This window comes from Temnothorax longispinosus, chromosome 3 (assembly GCF_030848805.1).
Source record: "Temnothorax longispinosus isolate EJ_2023e chromosome 3, Tlon_JGU_v1, whole genome shotgun sequence".
NCBI lineage: Eukaryota > Metazoa > Arthropoda > Insecta > Hymenoptera > Formicidae > Temnothorax > Temnothorax longispinosus.
Window position 1 is genome coordinate 19,108,769 of NC_092360.1, and position 17,792 is coordinate 19,126,560.

At 38.9% G+C, this 17,792-nt stretch overlaps 1 protein-coding gene and 1 long non-coding RNA gene across 16 annotated transcripts in view; one reads left to right on the plus strand and one right to left on the minus strand.

Annotated features, from left to right (window-relative positions):
• Window positions 1-17,792, minus strand: part of LOC139809751 (protein muscleblind) — a 404,286-nt gene that overhangs the window by 256,229 nt on the left and 130,265 nt on the right. The gene's annotated exons all lie outside the window — the stretch shown is intronic.
• The window catches only part of LOC139810396 (uncharacterized), a 16,597-nt gene continuing 7,320 nt past the window's right edge, over window positions 8,516-17,792 (plus strand). The window contains exon 1 of the long non-coding RNA XR_011731315.1: window positions 8,516-8,851. This is a non-coding gene — a long non-coding RNA (uncharacterized lncRNA). The remainder of the gene's footprint in view (window positions 8,852-17,792) is intronic.

Here is a 17,792-nt window from a genome sequence, read left to right on the forward strand (position 1 = left end):
TAACTTTTGTGTACTTATAGCAACCTGAGTGGAAATTGATCTAGCCAATCTGATTTTACAGTTAAAAAAATTAGCCAGCCGTTGTCTAGCCACTACCAATTAAAAATTTGTTAGCATTCGAACAGTGAGGTTATGTCATTCTTGAATAGTTTTTTCATAACTATCATGCTGGCGCTAGGCTACCGCCCAGTATTGAGTATTTAAAGTATTAAATATTGTTTAGCAATTTAAAAAAATTTCAGGTTTGCAGTTTGCATTTTATATTATGGTATAATTTAAAATTGAATTATTACTAATACTCGATAGCGTAGTGGATAGAGTGAACGACTGTCGAGCTCATCAGCAGCAACAGGACCAGGTTCGAATCCCCTTCGGTAAATGGAAATTTTAACTAACAAAATTTAATATATAATATAACAAAATTTAATTCTCAGGAATTATCACAAATATGTAGCAAAAATGCAACAATTAATAAAATAAAAATAATTATTTTTTCTATATATTTTTAAAATTGTCTAGTAGCTGCCTAAAAATGCTATCTAGTAACTAGATAGTTTTTCTAACCTCGCTATGAGACAACTAAGCGTTACATTACTGGACAAGGGCGATATTGAAACTAGTATTGGCTAGTTGGTAACTGGATGCCGGCGAGGTTAGATTTCCACTCGGGATGTAGCGATACAATCTGCGAGAACGTCATTAAAAACGAAAATCTTGCCAGCGAAATCTCTCCTAGTATCGGAAATCATGGTGGACGACATGCTTTCGTGTCGATACTGAAAAAGCCGTGCATTCAATACCTCAGTTCCTCGCTGTCTGGTGGAGCACATTTCACTGGAAGCTTTAACAACAGCTTGCGGAATATCACTACAGGGCCTTCTCTGTTGTATTCCGCTCCTCATCTCAGGGCATGACAGCCGGCACTCGAGAGATCCCTTCCCCTTTCTCTTCTACGTCCTTACCGCATCTTACATTCCTTCCTTCCTTTCTTCCTTCGTTCCTTCCTTCCTTCCTTCCTTCCTTTTTCGCTTCCTTCTTTCGCTATGTCCTTCGCTTATGCACCACATTTTTCAAATGTGTCTCCTTGCAGGCAAAAATCTGACGGCGTAAGGAGATCAAGTGATCTCACTATGCGCCATTGTATAAAATTCTCACGAGCGGACCATCGGTTCCAGGATACACCGCGAGCACGTTCGCAACGAACCGAAATGATGTTGCGTGCAGGTACCTCATCATCTTGGTCTTGGTCGTTGCATATCTCTCATGTGTGCGCTCAAAAAAATATATATATCTTTTCTTCCGCTAACGTCCCCTAGCAAATCATCCGTTATTAAGTTTAAGAGCGACCGATTGTCGTTAAAGCTATCAAGATTTTGAAGGATGAGAGACAGAGAGAGAGAGAGAGAGAGAGAGAGAAAAAAAAAGATAAAGTATTGCAATATATATTTAGATAGTTTCCAAGTAATTTTCTAAGTAATTTTTATTTTCTCTCAGTCAATAGACAACTATTTTTCTAAAGAGCACCGCATATTCTTAAAAACACTTTTAAATTAATTATTTTACACAATTAAAACACATACGAAACAGTTTTGTATCGAGTATTAATTTTGTCTAAGCGAAATAGAACCTTTCGCTTATTGTTAGAGAATATTTAGAGATTTAGAGAATATTATTTAAAAAACCGGCATTCATCTATTTCGGGTATCCGATAATTGCTCCAATTACTTAACCATCTCTGTAAATCTATTTTATACTTAAATTGAATGATTTTATTATTTATATGAATATCAATTATTCGATATAATTTGCTTAATCCCGTTTAGTATAATTAGAATTGTATTCTCTAATTCAAATTTTATTTAAATTGGATTATACATATTCGAATAGCTTTTTATAATGTCAATTATAAAAAATTGCACACCATACTTATCTTAATGTACGTTACATGTAGCATTGAGCTAAAATTAACGACTAATAAATTGCATTAAGAATGAATTTAAAGTCTTTATAGGTATCGATGGTATGCATGACTTTCATCATGGCTACATGTATAATCACTCAGCATAAATAAATTCTAGCACGCACTGTCGCGCATCCCTTCGATGGACAACGCACCCTAATAATACGTTCATTACGAAATTTAAGGGCGCCTGACTGCTACCAAAGCTGTCGCACATAAAGTGGGGTCTCTCTCGGTGAATAGCTGCGACTCAACGGTCGACTTTACTCGAGTTAATTAAACCCAACATTGCCGGAATAAATTCACTTAACTCTGAAGCGACGGCTTAGTCATCGGTAATGCGATATCCGTTCGTGTGATCGTCATTATCATTAAATATTTGTTCGAGCGTATCCGGATAAAAGTAGACACTAGGTTAATCATGTTGTTTTCGAAATTTCGTTGAAAAGAAAATTTTGCTTAAATCCTTAAATCTCATTTTTCATTTTGTTATGTACGACGATAAATAAACTAATTTGTTCTCAAAATAAAATGATGACAATATGAAAAAGTAATATTGCCAGAAAATCAAATAAATTAAGACTTGCTTCGCTAATGCCTTTAGTCAAAAGTGCAACAAAAAGCGAAGAAAAGAGGAGAAGAAAAAGGGGGGAAAGGAGGTAGAAAATTAAGAATAAGTATCTAATAACTGAAAAATGTGTCCCAGTATCCGGATGCGGGGACGGAAGGGTGGAGCAGAACGTGCGGGAAAAGTCAATGAGGGGGATGGCGAGTCGACGATGCAGAAATGAGGGCCGTACGAGAGGAATGACAATGGGTATGGAAGCCATGGAGAGGGTTTAAAACTTCAACCCCTCGTGGAAAATTTACAGCGAGTCAGATCCGGCCGCGTCATTAAACACGTTGTTTCATAATTCACGCAACGATATATCTGCGTCTCTCGCCCTCTCGGTCACGTTAGGCTCTGCTCGTTAATTCTTCCGTTCTGCGTTCCTGTGTATGTGTGGCGCGGGTTCGAGCGTTTCAAGAAATGCCAAAGCCAAATTAATCTCTCATTCTTCGTCGGCAAGTATCGAAAGATAATCAATCATTTCCACACATTCTAAACTTCACAATAATATATCCGAGTTTCAACTCCGCTGTTCTCGAACTAAAGCGTACGTGCTCGGCGATATGTAGTTAAGTCTCTAAATTTGTGTCAGTTTCTCTTACCTTGATAAGTTTTATATGTATACATATGCCAATTTGATATTAATTTAATATGTAGCATTAAATACGTGTACAATAAGTGTATAAATAGTGCGAATATAACAAGTATTGAAAGGTAATTTAACTTGATACAAATATTACAAATGTCGATCAAACAAAAATCTTATACTATTAACTCATTATTAATAAAACCTTACTACTATTCTTGTAGGTATAAAATAGTCATATTTTTAATGTTTTTTGCAATCTTTCTTCGAAAAATATTTTATAAGCTAATCCCTAATCTTATCTAATGAGTGAATCTTATTTTTAACGCACACTGCACTTTTATATAAGAGGATTAATTCAACGACACTATATAACGAGTAAAATGCAAATCCGCATTATACCTCGCACAATAGTAATAGATATTTCACATAAAGAAAAGTCAATGGCTATAGCAATAATTATACATTTATATGTTACACGCGCAAAAGAATTTTTCGTTTTCTCTCTGCGAAATGTTAATCGCGAATATAAAATTGTTTAAACTTTTCTTAACAAAAATTTATTCAATTCTTCAAGATTAATTAGATTAATAATTCCCGAGATGTATTTCGCAAGATTTTGTTTTATTATTATTAAAAAAATATATTTAACCATTTTTTTTTTTCAATATTAATCTCACTTATTGTTATAGCTAACGTACATGCAGCATGTGTCATTATAACTTATTCAAATATTCAATGCGCCACAGTTTCTTATAACAAGGCAGTATCTACGTAGAAAAGATTTGAGAATCACTAAACTGCAGATGCTCCCGCGAGCCCGTTTCGTGCGGCAGTGTAATTAATCGCAGACGGCACCCTCAAGACCTGGGATTATATTAGCAAACGTGCAAAATGCATGAGCACTCGCGCGGTGCGCCGAAAAGTTGCAGGCGCGTATTTATATTTTCGCAGTCGAGCCGAATCGATGCAATTTAACGAGGCGGATTCGTAATATATTCCATTTCAATAATGCACCGGGTCTGTCTCTCTCCGCCGCTGTTAATCCGTTACCGGACTTTAAGCACCGCTTACTTACGAAACGAAAGTTCGAACGTATTTTGATCTCGCTCGCACTTGTGTCAATGAAATAAAGTTAGTTCGTGCCTCTCAGCCGGCTGTGTGTGCACAAGCTAACTGCCTGTATACTAATTCCGGCGCCGGCTCGTCGGAATGGAACTAGACAGATTGCGACGAAAGCTTCAAGATCCTCTCGAGACCTTATCGCGGCGACAGGGCTGTCATTAAAAACGTTAACAGCAAATAAATGCAGTTCGGAGTGCTATATAATGCATAGAGCGATTGTTAAGTGATTCCAATGCTTGCAAATCTACTTACGCGAGACTATACTCGATGATTTAAGAAATTAACTCATAACTTCTTTGATACATTTGAAATCAATATCTTTTTTATGAGAAAATCAATGTAAAGTCGTCAACTATTTAAAATCAGTTTGTTTTACACGCCACATATTGAACTTTTGCTTTTATTTATGTAGCTTTGCTCAATTCTTATTCGTAAGATCTTACGTAACAAAATTATCTGAGTTTGCAATTTCAGATATACCGTGCAAACGACTAAAATAGTCGGAGTATCAACTTGGTAACGCCGGAAACGCCGAGGCTATCAGCAAAGCGCGAGCGGCATCAGGAGTCACGAGGACATCAGGAGCTACAAATTGCACCGATATCTCTGATAGTCAGGGTGACCTTTCATAAGACGCCTTGTTGGGGGTACGGTGGCTTTGCGAGGCCACTTTAAGTGCGATATTGGGGGACACGGGAGTCCATTACGAAGAAGTTGCGGTCTACATTGCCTCATCAGGAAGTCGTTAACCTAGCCCACCGACACCCAACGTCCTCCGCGTACTCTCCACCTACGCTTCTGTAACAGTTACCCTTTCTCAGCGGCGAGAATCTTTAAACACCGTTCAGCACGAACATAAAGCTTATCTTAGATACAATAAAAAACGCATATCGCACAAATATAGTTTTTCTTTCTATTTTTTGGTACCACTTTTCTATAATTAAGTGTCATTACAATTTTTTTATTTATTCAAAGTATGATTGTATTATTCTTTTTTTTTTATGCTTTCGTTGCAGTCGCTACAAAATACCTTTATAAAAAATTTTGCCATTTTAGAATGCTAATCGTGTGCGACGCTGGACCATTTAAATAATTTGTAATTTTGTTACCATATATTTCGACAGGCCACTAAATTTTTGTCAACAAGATAAAATATTACTTCGCAGTTTCGACAAGTGATTACGAATTGGATCTCTATACGCATACACAAGTCATTTTGAATTGTAGCATTGAAAACCATGTCAAATCGAATGGTTATTAGTAAATCATTTCTGTCCTAATCTCTTAAATTTTACTTACAAAAATAATCAACCTAGATATTTCCAAATAACTAAATAAAAAATATTAGGCAATTATACACACATACATACATACATACATACATATTATACATAACAACATAACTGTATAACAAAAAATAAGAAAAAATTTTACTAAAATTTAGAAAAATTATGTTATCTTTCTTTATACATTATAAGTTTTGATTTTGTAATAGTTTGTTGCGTGTATGAAGAAAATAATTTTAATAAAATTGTCCGATAAAATAGTACAAATAAACAATAACTAATAACATTTAACTTCACTTATAAGCAATCAATTTAGAGCACAAAAGAATTTATTTTCAACGATATAACATCATAATAAAATATTAATCAACGAATAATCAATAAAAAACCAAGTTTTACGCAATTAGTTAAAAATTTTGGTCATTAATGGAGGATTTTCAAAACGGAACATCCGACATCAGCAAGAAATTAGAATCCGACTTGCCCAGTTTATTTCGCGATGCAAATTTTTCGGACCTCAATTTCACGTTCTGGTGGCGAAACGTACACGCGTACCTACAGTGAGAAATATTTTGACCCGCGTCCGAGGAGTATATACACTCGGAATTCCCAGGCGAAAGTCGACAAGCATGGAAAAACTCTCGCGAGAGCTCACGTCAAAGAAAACTGAATTCCGCCGGAAGTTTTATTGATGCAAATATTCTTTTTGATTTAGACCGTCCCCGGCACGCATGGCATCACTCGACTCCTTCGATACGAAACAACTGGCCCTCAGCGGATCCACCACCCGCGGGACGACACCTCGCAGATAACTGAATTCCAAACTCGTCCCTCGAACTTTCATATATTTTTCCCCGCGATGCAGTGGAAATATTGTGCGCGCGCGGTGTCCCAGGACGATATTACAGAAAGATACGGAAATCCGCGCTCGTGTTACGCCTAAAGTCGCGAACTAAGCCATTCGTTGACACATGTTTCCCCGTATCCATGCGCAAGGTGTTGCTAAATAGATATCGCGTAAAACATACGGGCATAATTTATGTTATAATACTGAACAGACACTTAACGCATCGTATTGCTCAAACTTTCTATTTTATAATTCCAAATAAAACAGCGCATTTTATAACTGTTCGGCAGTATTCTCACTCATTATTGGATTAAAGCCACATCCACGCGAAATTTTCTCTCCAGAACTACTCTTGATAATTCCTCCGTAAACACTATAGGTAAAAAGAAATTGTCGATTTATCTAACGTCTTCAAAAATTGGTACCTTTTTTGAGAGCAAAATACGCAGTTTTGGGTCACATCCGTTACCGAAGATGTTGACAATCGCGTGATATAAGTGGTGTAAGTGATGACATAAACGTAAAGATTCGTCTATCTACAGCCCATCCGATCGCAGCAACGGCCGACAGTCCAGCTGACATACCGTATTTCACTGTCAGAAGTCAAAACTTAGAATGCAGCTGAGGTGAAATAATGTACGCTCTGAGGTTATTTATGAGCGCGTCGTAGAAGCAATGGCGCTGCCAGTGCGAGTCGTGAATTGTGTAACTACCATTGGAGACAGAATTCGCTGGTGCATCCCGACGTCGACGACGAAGACGACGACGATGGCAGCGACGAAGAGGATCACGGCGACCGAAACTTCTTACACTTTCCCGGCACGACTTTTTCACGGCTGAATGTCGCAGCTCCCTCGTGCCAATTTCTACGGCTATTGGATTTTTTCGTAACACGTGACTAGTAGGATGCCAACGTTTTGGTGCTTTAACCGTTCATTGATAGCTTCCCGCAACGAGTTCCCAAGTGATTTTGACGTATTACGTTAGAGCCGATGATAGAGATGGATAAGCATCAAGGCGACAGATATAAGATATAAGATTAAAAAGTAAGACGATGACAAAATTCAATCACAGCCTCCGATTAAACTGCGCTTTGCTCTTCCGAAGTACGATTCGAACAAAGATACTGAACAATGATTTATATTATATTTCTGTAAAAAGAAAGCGTAAGTAGAACTCAAATAAAAGCAAATTAAATTCGCTACAATCGTACAATATTATTCCTGATGAGTATATCGGAAAATAAAGCTAGATTTCGTCGAAGAAATTAGTGCCAGTGATACAGCAAATGTTGATAAACTTCCTACGCCCGCAGGCACGTTGTCGTCATCCAGTTTTGGCGCACGTAAAGTAAACTCATGACGTGATGTCATCTGCTCGTGGTCAACTGTTATAAACAGTGCAACATAATTACATCTACGAGAGAAAGCGATTACTTCACGTGTCGAGAATGCTGGTAGAGTAGAGGTCCCCAACCTTTTCAAGAGGGCCACATTAAAATCCTTGTAATGACCAGAAAAAAAAAGAGAATAAGTTTTATTTTTAAAAATCACATATAAACAAAATACTTTTATTTTACAATTTTTTTATATTATAAAAATGTGACGCAGTGACGATCGATTTGCAAACTAAAGGCGGAACAATATATACAAACACATGTAAAGTTAAAATTTTTTGGCAGGCCGGATCCGCGGATCGTATAGGTTGGGGATCCCTATGGTAGAGCACCACGGTCTTATATGCTCGAAATAACCGTGCACAGATCGGATATATCTAAAAAAAAAAAAAAAAACAATGAATTTTCGGCCGAATAGATTGAAGGAAAGAGGAAAACTAAAGCTCGTAAAATTTTACGAGCGCGCGTAACGTCCTCGCAGGGGATACAAAATGATGACCCATAATATGTTCGTATCAAAATCCGGAGATGCATTTTTGAGCAAATCCGAAAACACGATGTTTCCGAAAAACTTTTAAAACTTCATTGTTATTCAAAAGTTAAAGATTATTTTTTTTTATTATCTGACAGCACAACGTAGCAAAATCTTATTCTTTAGAGTTTTATTTTATTTTTTAATTCTAATTTTAAACACGCCTCATTTGATTTAGAAGTGTAAATATTCTATATTAAATTCATTTTTAAATTTAACAAATAGATATAATTTAACGGACAAATGTTCACCGTAAATTTCCGCCGTCGCGCGTCGTTTCGACATCTTTTCTCAAGTGAAACGGCACGCGTTAAAACGAGCGTGATGAAACGGGTATGCAATTTGCACGAGCTGCCTCCTCCTCGGAACCGCAGTGGGGAGCGCGACAAGCTCCCGAGAAAACGCTGTAATTCCGTCCGAGGTCGACTGTTGTCCCGTGTATACGGTCGTGTAAACGTAAGGATCGCCGTTTCGGCGTCGCGTAATCTCGCGTAATCACGCTTCCCGAGGTAAGTACGACCGCTTTCGTGAGCTTTCGCTCTGGGACACGATCGCGCGCAGGATATCACGGATATAATCCGCGGTCAGTCCGGTGTCTCACGCGCGACGAGCATTCCGCGGCTCACGTTGTGCATACAAAACGCGAATGGCAGCTCGTCGGTATAAAATCGAGAGAGAAAGAGAGAAAGAGAGAGAGAGAGAGAGAGGGAGACACGCGGACGGAAAGAAGGTAACAATCCTCGGCGCAATAGGGCGAGAAAAGACCGGGGGATACTTTGACGGTAAGCCAGCGGTAAACCGCCGCGGGCGTGAATTCGACGGCACCTGCTGCGCGCTCGATAAGAAACGTTTACATACGTCTTAAGGAACGCCGTTACCTTAACGCCGATCACACCTACGCTCCATAAAACAACATAACGTCCGTGAGATATATACCTATGTAACGACATAGCGACGCTCGATCACGACCGCGAATCCTATTGATTGATGTATGGGTTCGCGGATAACAGGAGGATGTATCTCGATAACAAGTAAAAAAATATTATTTTCGATTTATTGCGATTGGTAAGAGCGCGGATCAAATACTCGTAATTGTGAGTAACGCACTTGAAATGTAGTGATAACGGAGGTGATCACTTATAACAATATTTAATTAATGTCAATTAATGTGTAATAGTGAATTAAACATTTTAAAGTTCTGCAGTGCAATTCTGTCATATCGCAACTGTTTTAATTTGTATCGTCCTAAAGATTCTCTTTCTGTGCGGAATTGAAATAGTAATCATAACAGTATTTGATTTACGGTATCATCAGATTTTCAATAGTTTATACTGGTTTTATTTTAGCGTCTTTTGTTACATTTTAAAATAACACTGCGAAAAAAATTCAGGTTTAAATCGTTCGAAAATTAACAAACGGATATATTTCGATAACTTTTAATCGAAATTACAAGAAGCCTATCAAGGCCAAAATAATGTCCGATCTATGATATCCAATTATCAATGATATCTGGATATCATTAATCGGACATTATTTTGGCCTTGATCGACTTTTTGTAATTCCGATTGAAAGTTATCGGATTACCCGTTTGTTAATTTTCGAACGATTTTATTTCTCTCAGTGAAAGTTATCAATTTTTGTATGACTTCTAATAGATTTGTCGAATACGCGAATTGTAAATTCAATGTGTCATGTCGAATTTTCTATTTTATTACTAAAACAACGAAGTTATTCCTAATAAAAACTGTCAATCATTATAATTTTTACCACAAACATTTTTGAAGTTTTGTAGTAATTGTGTTACATCGCGACTGCTTTAATTTATATCGTCGGTTCTGAAAATTCCTTCTCCGTGGCGAATTGAATATCATGACAACACTTGATTTATGACGTTAGATTCAGATCTTTAATGGCTCGAGCTGGCTTTAGTGCTTTGAATTGTTACGTTTTTAAACTAAGCCATCAATTGGATGCAGTTATGCAATAAAGAACCATACACAAGCGCAATTTTCGTTATTTTTAGTTCTGTATTGCAAAGTAATAATAAAAGTTTATAATATATTTTAAAAAATATATTTTAAAAAAGTATACGACATAAATTAAAATTGTCTTTGAGGATTATAATTCGGTCATTGTATTTGAGATAATGTTGGCGCAGAATTTTATTTCTAGTGTTGCGTAAAATTTGTTCTAGCGAAAAAGCAAGGTTTTGGAATTGGTTCCGCATTGCAAAACTGCGTCCAATTTCTGTATGACTTTTAATACATTTGTCGAGTACAAATTCTAAATTTAACGTCGAAATTTCTATTTTTATTACTGAAACGACAAAGTTATTCTTAATAAAATTTAGAGTCAAAGGATCAAAAGAGTTGGTTAACGTTTATTAATTTTTAACAGTATAGCTAGATTAACATTTCTGAGCGTGATTTACGAACTATAATTTGTTTCCAACAATAAGGAATATATCTGTTGCTCTTAAAGTAATAACCATAAGTGTAATAGATTTGTCCATTTGCATACATGTACACGAAATTTATCAAATTCCACTAGGCTGCTTTCTTAAATGCGCCGTACGTGGAGAAAAAACGGAAAACAAGATCGGCGATTACTAGAGCCCATTTCGTAGCGCAACAGAAAATGCGCTATATGCGCCACGAGGGCTTTTAATTGCACGAGTAATATCACGCGTTTTTAAAGAAATACCACGTTAATCCATTGTCTCTTGAACTCCACGAAAAAAGGCGACGGAAAAAGCCTTCGGAGAATAGAGATTGCACCGTTAAAGGTGGTTGATTTTAATTTCACGGAGCGCGAGCCTTCGGTTACGCTACGAACATGCGAGCCGCCTAAGTGCCACCTTCCTGTGCTGTGTTCCAACATGTGTGCGTTTATATGTGTAGTGAGTGTATGTAAGACTATATACCCTGTGTACGTTTCACACATACAGACGCGGACTATCTCGAAAAAGGCGTATACCATTTTGATGAATAACGCCGCCGCGCCGGTAGGAAATTCGTTCCGTCTTCGAAGTTACGGCTCAAACTGCGTCAGCATTTTTAACGACAGCTGACACATTGAACATTCATCGCTTACTCCTAAACTCGAGCACGCTTTATAAAATAATAATTAACAAAAAAAAAATATATATACATAATTTATGAATATAACAAGAAGTTCTGTCTTTTAGAAAGTTTGTAATATATAATAGATTTTTAAGATAACAACACGGAAGGATAAAGTAATATTCTAGCAGGAATTGTTCAGAAACGTTCTCCAGTATTTTCTCACTACTCTTCATCATTGTTACGAACGAAAGACGTCAACGATAATTTAAAAAGTACCGAAAAGTATGTCGTTTATGAAAATAGACGGTCGCCAATTTTCGTGAAAATGTCGGTTACCGAGCTTTCCGTAGTGATGTAACAGAGTGTATATGTTTACGCGCTCGCCATTCTCGCTAACAACGCTGGTAACCGACTCCATAGTTTAAACCCTAACGTAGTGGCCGCGTGCACGTGCACGCGCGGCCAACGATAGGCGAAACGGAAGGTGCAGTAAGCGGCGCAAGAGAGAGAGGAGAGCCTGTGGGAGTGATCGATGGGACGGCGTCCAAGCGTGTCTAAATAATTAGCTGTCTCTGTTCCGACCCCACACCGTTTGTAGTGGCCACCCTATAGATAATACGGCGTACACGACGCGAGTGTTCGCTGAATACGCGGTCGCGCGAGTACAGGCGAAAAAAAGAAGGAAAAAGAAAAAGAAAGGATAAAAGAGAATACGAAAGGGATTATTGCGATTTGTCGAGTCGTCTGAAGTAACGAATCGTCACTGATGCACAGAATAGCTATAACAAAGTTCGCGAGATTTTTGCGTCGCGTTGCCGGTACAATCTCCGAGCTGTGCTCTCGCACTTTTACGGCGAAACTTAGCGAACGCGTCCCCCTCATAAAGGGAGAAACTTCCATCGAAGATCATTCGCGCGGACCTCACGTAATCTCGTAAGGTTGCAAAACGTGTAAATATTTCATGAATTGGTGTAATCCCGGCGTAATCCCGCCGAGTGAATTTAAGTGGAAGCGAGATTTTGTAGTCGCGAGTGTCGACTGCCTAAACAAGTTTATAAAAGTTTGCTCAAAATGACTGTTATCATGCTGCCACAAGATGTGTGTGTGTGTGTGTGTGTTGTGTGGAATAAGATTGTATTAGCGAGAATTATTTTGTACCAAAATAGAAAAAGATTTTTTAACTATATCTTCAGCAAACAAGAAATTTTTCAATTGACGATATATACAATCAAATGCTTTCAAAAATGACAACATTTCTAGAAAAAAACAGATATTTTGAATTCAACGATTGAAGAATTGATCGATTATAAGAGTCGCAAATTATATGCGTAATGGAAAAGCTATTTATAAATATCTCAAACGTGTATGTTCATAATGTCATTTAGCTGCTTTCTGCTCTTGAACTGCATTAGAGAGATAGATCGTGCACTTACGTTGCACAACGGCATTATACGTCAGGAGAACGCCTTCATTATCTGTTAACGAGCTCGTAATCTGTTTTTGTCGTTATTAGCGCGCGCAATGGATCATACAGACACATTAAACGCGTATATACGATGCTCGATAAAAGAAGTAGCATCGATTCTCTCCGATTAAATCTTGCAAACCTAAATTCACACAATTGACTAATTTTACGATAACAGTTTCCCAGATTGGTGAAATGCGTGGAGACGCGCATCAAACGCGCGCTATAACGCATGGCAACGCGTGCATGGAAACCAGGGGTATTAATTCACATCGCGTGTATCTTTTATTAGCGTTGTTGCTTTTTTTCGTCGTTTATCGTCGCTAATGACGAGAGCGTGGCACGTGTGTTATGCAATCGCGAATATAAAACTTGCTGGGCGCGTCGACGCCGACGTCCGCGTGGTAAATTGTCAAATAATTATGCAGTTAGAGTAGCGCGAGAGTTAGTAATTTTAATTAAAATCAACGCGGCGCGCATTCGCTCAACGTTACAATAGTGTCGATGGGAAACGCGGCTAACGGCGATATGCTAATTAACCGAGCAAACGCACTTTACGATATTTTGTATCAAGCCCTCGAATAAAAACTGGGCCGACAAAGGCCGCAAAATTCTCTTCCGATTATACGGCAAAAATATCAGACTAACTAATTACGGACTAATTCGGACCTATTCATAGGCGGGCGGCGCGCGGGTTTTCGCGTTTCGTGCCCAGGAAATTATGCGGAATTACGTTGCCGCGCGTCCCGATGTAATGACCAAAATTTAACTCCCAAAATTTTGTCGCCGCGAACGCGAGCGGATAAATGACGATAAAAACGCATTTGCATACATCGCCGTATTCGTCTGAGTGCAGTCTGGCACGTCGAGTACGTGTAAGTGTACGTTATTCGCGTTTTTATACACGCACAAATGACGTAACAACGTTATAAATATTAAACGCTCCAGCAAATTCGTGAAACAGCAATATGTTTAATATCGAAATATTTCGAGCGATCACAGAAAAATCACATCGCGTCGTGTCCACCAATAATCGCATGGTCTCGTAAACATCGCAAAAGCGGAAAAATTTTCGCTTCGGCGAAAGTTTTTTTTTCCATAAAATGTTCCTCGAATAATTTGTCAACTGCGAGAAAACATGCTTTTAATTTCAAAATAGCACAAACAGCAAAAATAAAATAATTATATAATTAAATTAATTTACATAAGAATTTATCTTTACATCCCATTCAATGAGAAGCTTATGTAAAATTATATATATTTTTTTGCATAACATAACTGGATATTTTAAAAATTGTATTAAAATAGAAAATAAAGTAACTCTGAAGTATTTTAACTTGTGCTTTTTTTACGTTTTCTGTATATAGAATCGGTTACATATGCTCATATTTTTCAATTAGAAAAAATGGGTATTATTTCTTTTTCTAGAAAGAGCGAGAGAGAAGGGAGAGAAAGAGAGAGACAGAGGGGTTTCCTTAGATTATCACATAAACGCCGCTGGCGCCTTTTCGCGCATTAGGATAAGAAATTTCATCATTCTCTCGTCAGTAACAACCGGCGAACGTGTCTGTCCACAATCTCAATTCACGCCACGCACGAACACGCGCGCGCGGTGCACGCATACGCAGACGCACGCACACAAAAAGCGCGTCACGTTGGCATATTTTCGGGCCAGCGCGCATCAGAATACATGCAAGCGCGAATAGTTATTTACTACGACTCGTATATACGCGAGGCTGGTTATATCGCACGTGAGCCGCATTTAATGCCCCGACGGCCAATAGTTTGTAAGTGTTTTACCGTGTAGTTTTACGGCCGTCGGGGCTGAGTATTTCGAGCCACCCCCGAAAAACATTTAGGAGAGCCGGCCCGACACTCGTCAGCCGTGTGCGTAGACGGCAATATTCTTGGCTCGATAGAAGCCCATTCTATCCGAGCGTCGCTCTCTCTCTCTCTCTCTCTCTCTCTCTCTCTCTCTCTCTCTCTCTCTCTCTCTCTTTCCTTCCTTTGTCTCTCTCTCCCTGTCCCGCGTCCCTCCTTCCCGTCTCGATCTCCTCCGGCAAGATTTCTTCCCGTTCATATCCCTTTTTTTCTGGACCATTTGCCGTTTCGTTCCTCGGCGCACATATCAAATTCGCGCGGGCCGATGGGCTTGTTCTTAAATAATCCGCAAAGTTTCAGCGCGGACCGATCTAACAAGGAAAGCACTCTCGCTCGAACATGATTGCTCGACGAAAACTTGGAAACCTTTTCCCTCCTCACCATAATCAATTTTCGTTCTCCAAATCTATCTTTGCAACAGACTTATTGTTAGTTATATCTAAATCTCGATCTAAATCGAACTGGTCTGTTATTTCTGATGATATGGGTTGAAAAACAGCTCTTTATGTTCAAACTTTTATACTGAATCTTGATATGCATAAAAATGTAACTGCAAGTGAAGCATCGTTCTTTGCTAATCGAGAAATTTGTCTTCAAATAAAATCATTTTTCTCGAAATAATTAACAGTCTTCTTTTTTCACAGAGGAGATATAATTAATTCAAACATTTTCGCGCGCGAATTAATCGCATTGCAGTACTATTGTCAATGCCAAGGGCATTCATAATTCAAGCTTATGCTAAAGTTGTAATGTGATTCCCATTATATTGCATCATTGCGTAATCCCGCGTTACTTCGCGTAATAATATCATTAACAGCGTCGCGCGTGGATGTAAAACGTACCCGCGCGGCGCGGCGCGCGCGAAATAATGCAACGGAAGAGTATTATTTCCGTGCAATTTAAATACAGGCACTGCAAAGTGAAACGTAACCAGTGACCTGGATTTAATCCGGTGCGAGAGAAAAAAAAATGCAAGACGCAGAGCCTTCGTGACGGGGCAAGAAAAATAAAAAACAGATCTTAGTTGAGCTTTCCAATTTAAAAGCATGAAGGACGCTGACCTGTGAAACATCAGTCAGTTGTCAGATATCATATTCTATCCTGCTCATATATATGTAATCAGAAGCGACCTCTCCATTAGCAGCTTCCGGTAATGAAACGAGACATTCTCGTCGCACGGAAATCTCGATGATATTTTCGCTCCAAAAACACAGATATTTCCTTCATTTCCTGATGAAATATTCTCGGAAGTCGCTGAAATGTTTCAAAGGAAATCTTACCGAAGAATCTTACACAAGTAGAAATTTATATAAAATGCAGAGAAGATATTTACTCGGTCACTATATAAAATTAAACGCACTGAAAAATCGATACAAGTTCCGTCAAGATCTTACGCGTCTCTGAGATACAATGGTATTTGGAACAAGTCTTCCGAATATATCGTCGAAAATGACGCAAGTCTGAATTCTAAACACGTTAAAATTAAATTAGAATACGGATAAACCGGAAATTACCAAAATAACCAAATCTTGCGTGCGCGAGCACTGCACGAATAAGAGCAAGCTCTATTTCCGTGTAATCGATTGCTGCAACCAATTCCACGCGCGCGAACTGCAGTTTCTGCATTACATCGAGCAGCGCTGTTGCAGTTACGTGCGCGAGAACTGCTCGATGCGAACCGGGTGTGTTGCGTGTCCCTCGGACACGTGAAAGAAACTTCTGCAAAACTGCATCTCGTTCCGTATACAAGCTGGCGAAAACGCCCGCGTCTTACGACAGCACGTCGTGTTTATTAGCGGAACTTGGCAGAATTGCGGCAGAAACGCGTCTCTCTCTCGCGCGCGCGCGGACGACGACGTATTGATATTCCTCACGCCGTGTACGTCGAGTCGAGAAAATTGCGCGAAGGGTGGGCCCTTCAAAGCCGCGCGTTTCCACGAAACAAATTACCGAGCGACAAGCGGGGATGCGGCAAGGCGTATACGGGCGCAACGTGCATTTTGAGGAGCCGCGTACGAGTAGTCGTAAAACTAGTTTGCGCAAGAGACGTCGAATTCGCAATGCGCGATCCTCTAGTAAAATATAGCGCGGATCGATAAACCTGATAAGGAATATTTTATTAGACAGCAGACAAATTCCAAGAATCTATATACATATGTGTTTAACAATATTTATTGAGATGTCTTCTACATAACAATAAATTTCTACAGCGTATTTTGATCGCATGTATATAGGATTCTATGCAACTTATACTTGCTTTAGACAAATTTACTTTAACGGCATATTTCTGCGAAATATGTCCTATCGTCTGCCCTACCATCTGTATACTTTTCGAAAAAAAATTTGATTTGGAAACAGGCACTACTTAGACGCACCCTCCTTCTTTCGTCACTTTCTACGGAAGCGAAAAAAAAGCGGAGATGAAGAGAGGAAGGACGTGCGAGTTAACGCATACGCGCGCAAATTCGCAGGCGTGCACGCGGCGGCACAAGAGAGACGCGATATATAAAATATATACTTAATCTGTATTCGAGGTGCGAACGCCTCACCGCCCAGCCGACTCTGCCTAGCCGGCGGAATACAAAATTCCCCGTATTCAGATGCCCCGCGACAGAAATTGACTTTATTGAGGTTTATTGATCCGCAATATTGTGTTCCGCCGCGCGGAGCGCCCGCGGTGCCGCGCCGCGCCGGTTCTTCGCCCGCGCTCGAACGTGCACAAGTTCGCGCCCTCGCGCGTGTACGCGCATATACATAACATACGTATATATCCACGCGTACACTTTCCCTGTGTCAGTGTTCCCCGGAGGTGCAGGGATTCGATTTAACGGAGTATGGATACTTCTACTCAGTCAATGTCGAACACAGAGACTATCGATATTAGTTAATATTTGCTCTAAAAACACGAATGATACTTTGAAGCATCGAAAAAGAAGCTTTTGCAAAAATAAATTACTATTAAAACGCGAAAAAATGACCTTTCAAGTAAATATTATTATACATATAACATATTATTACGTATAATGCATTATAACAATT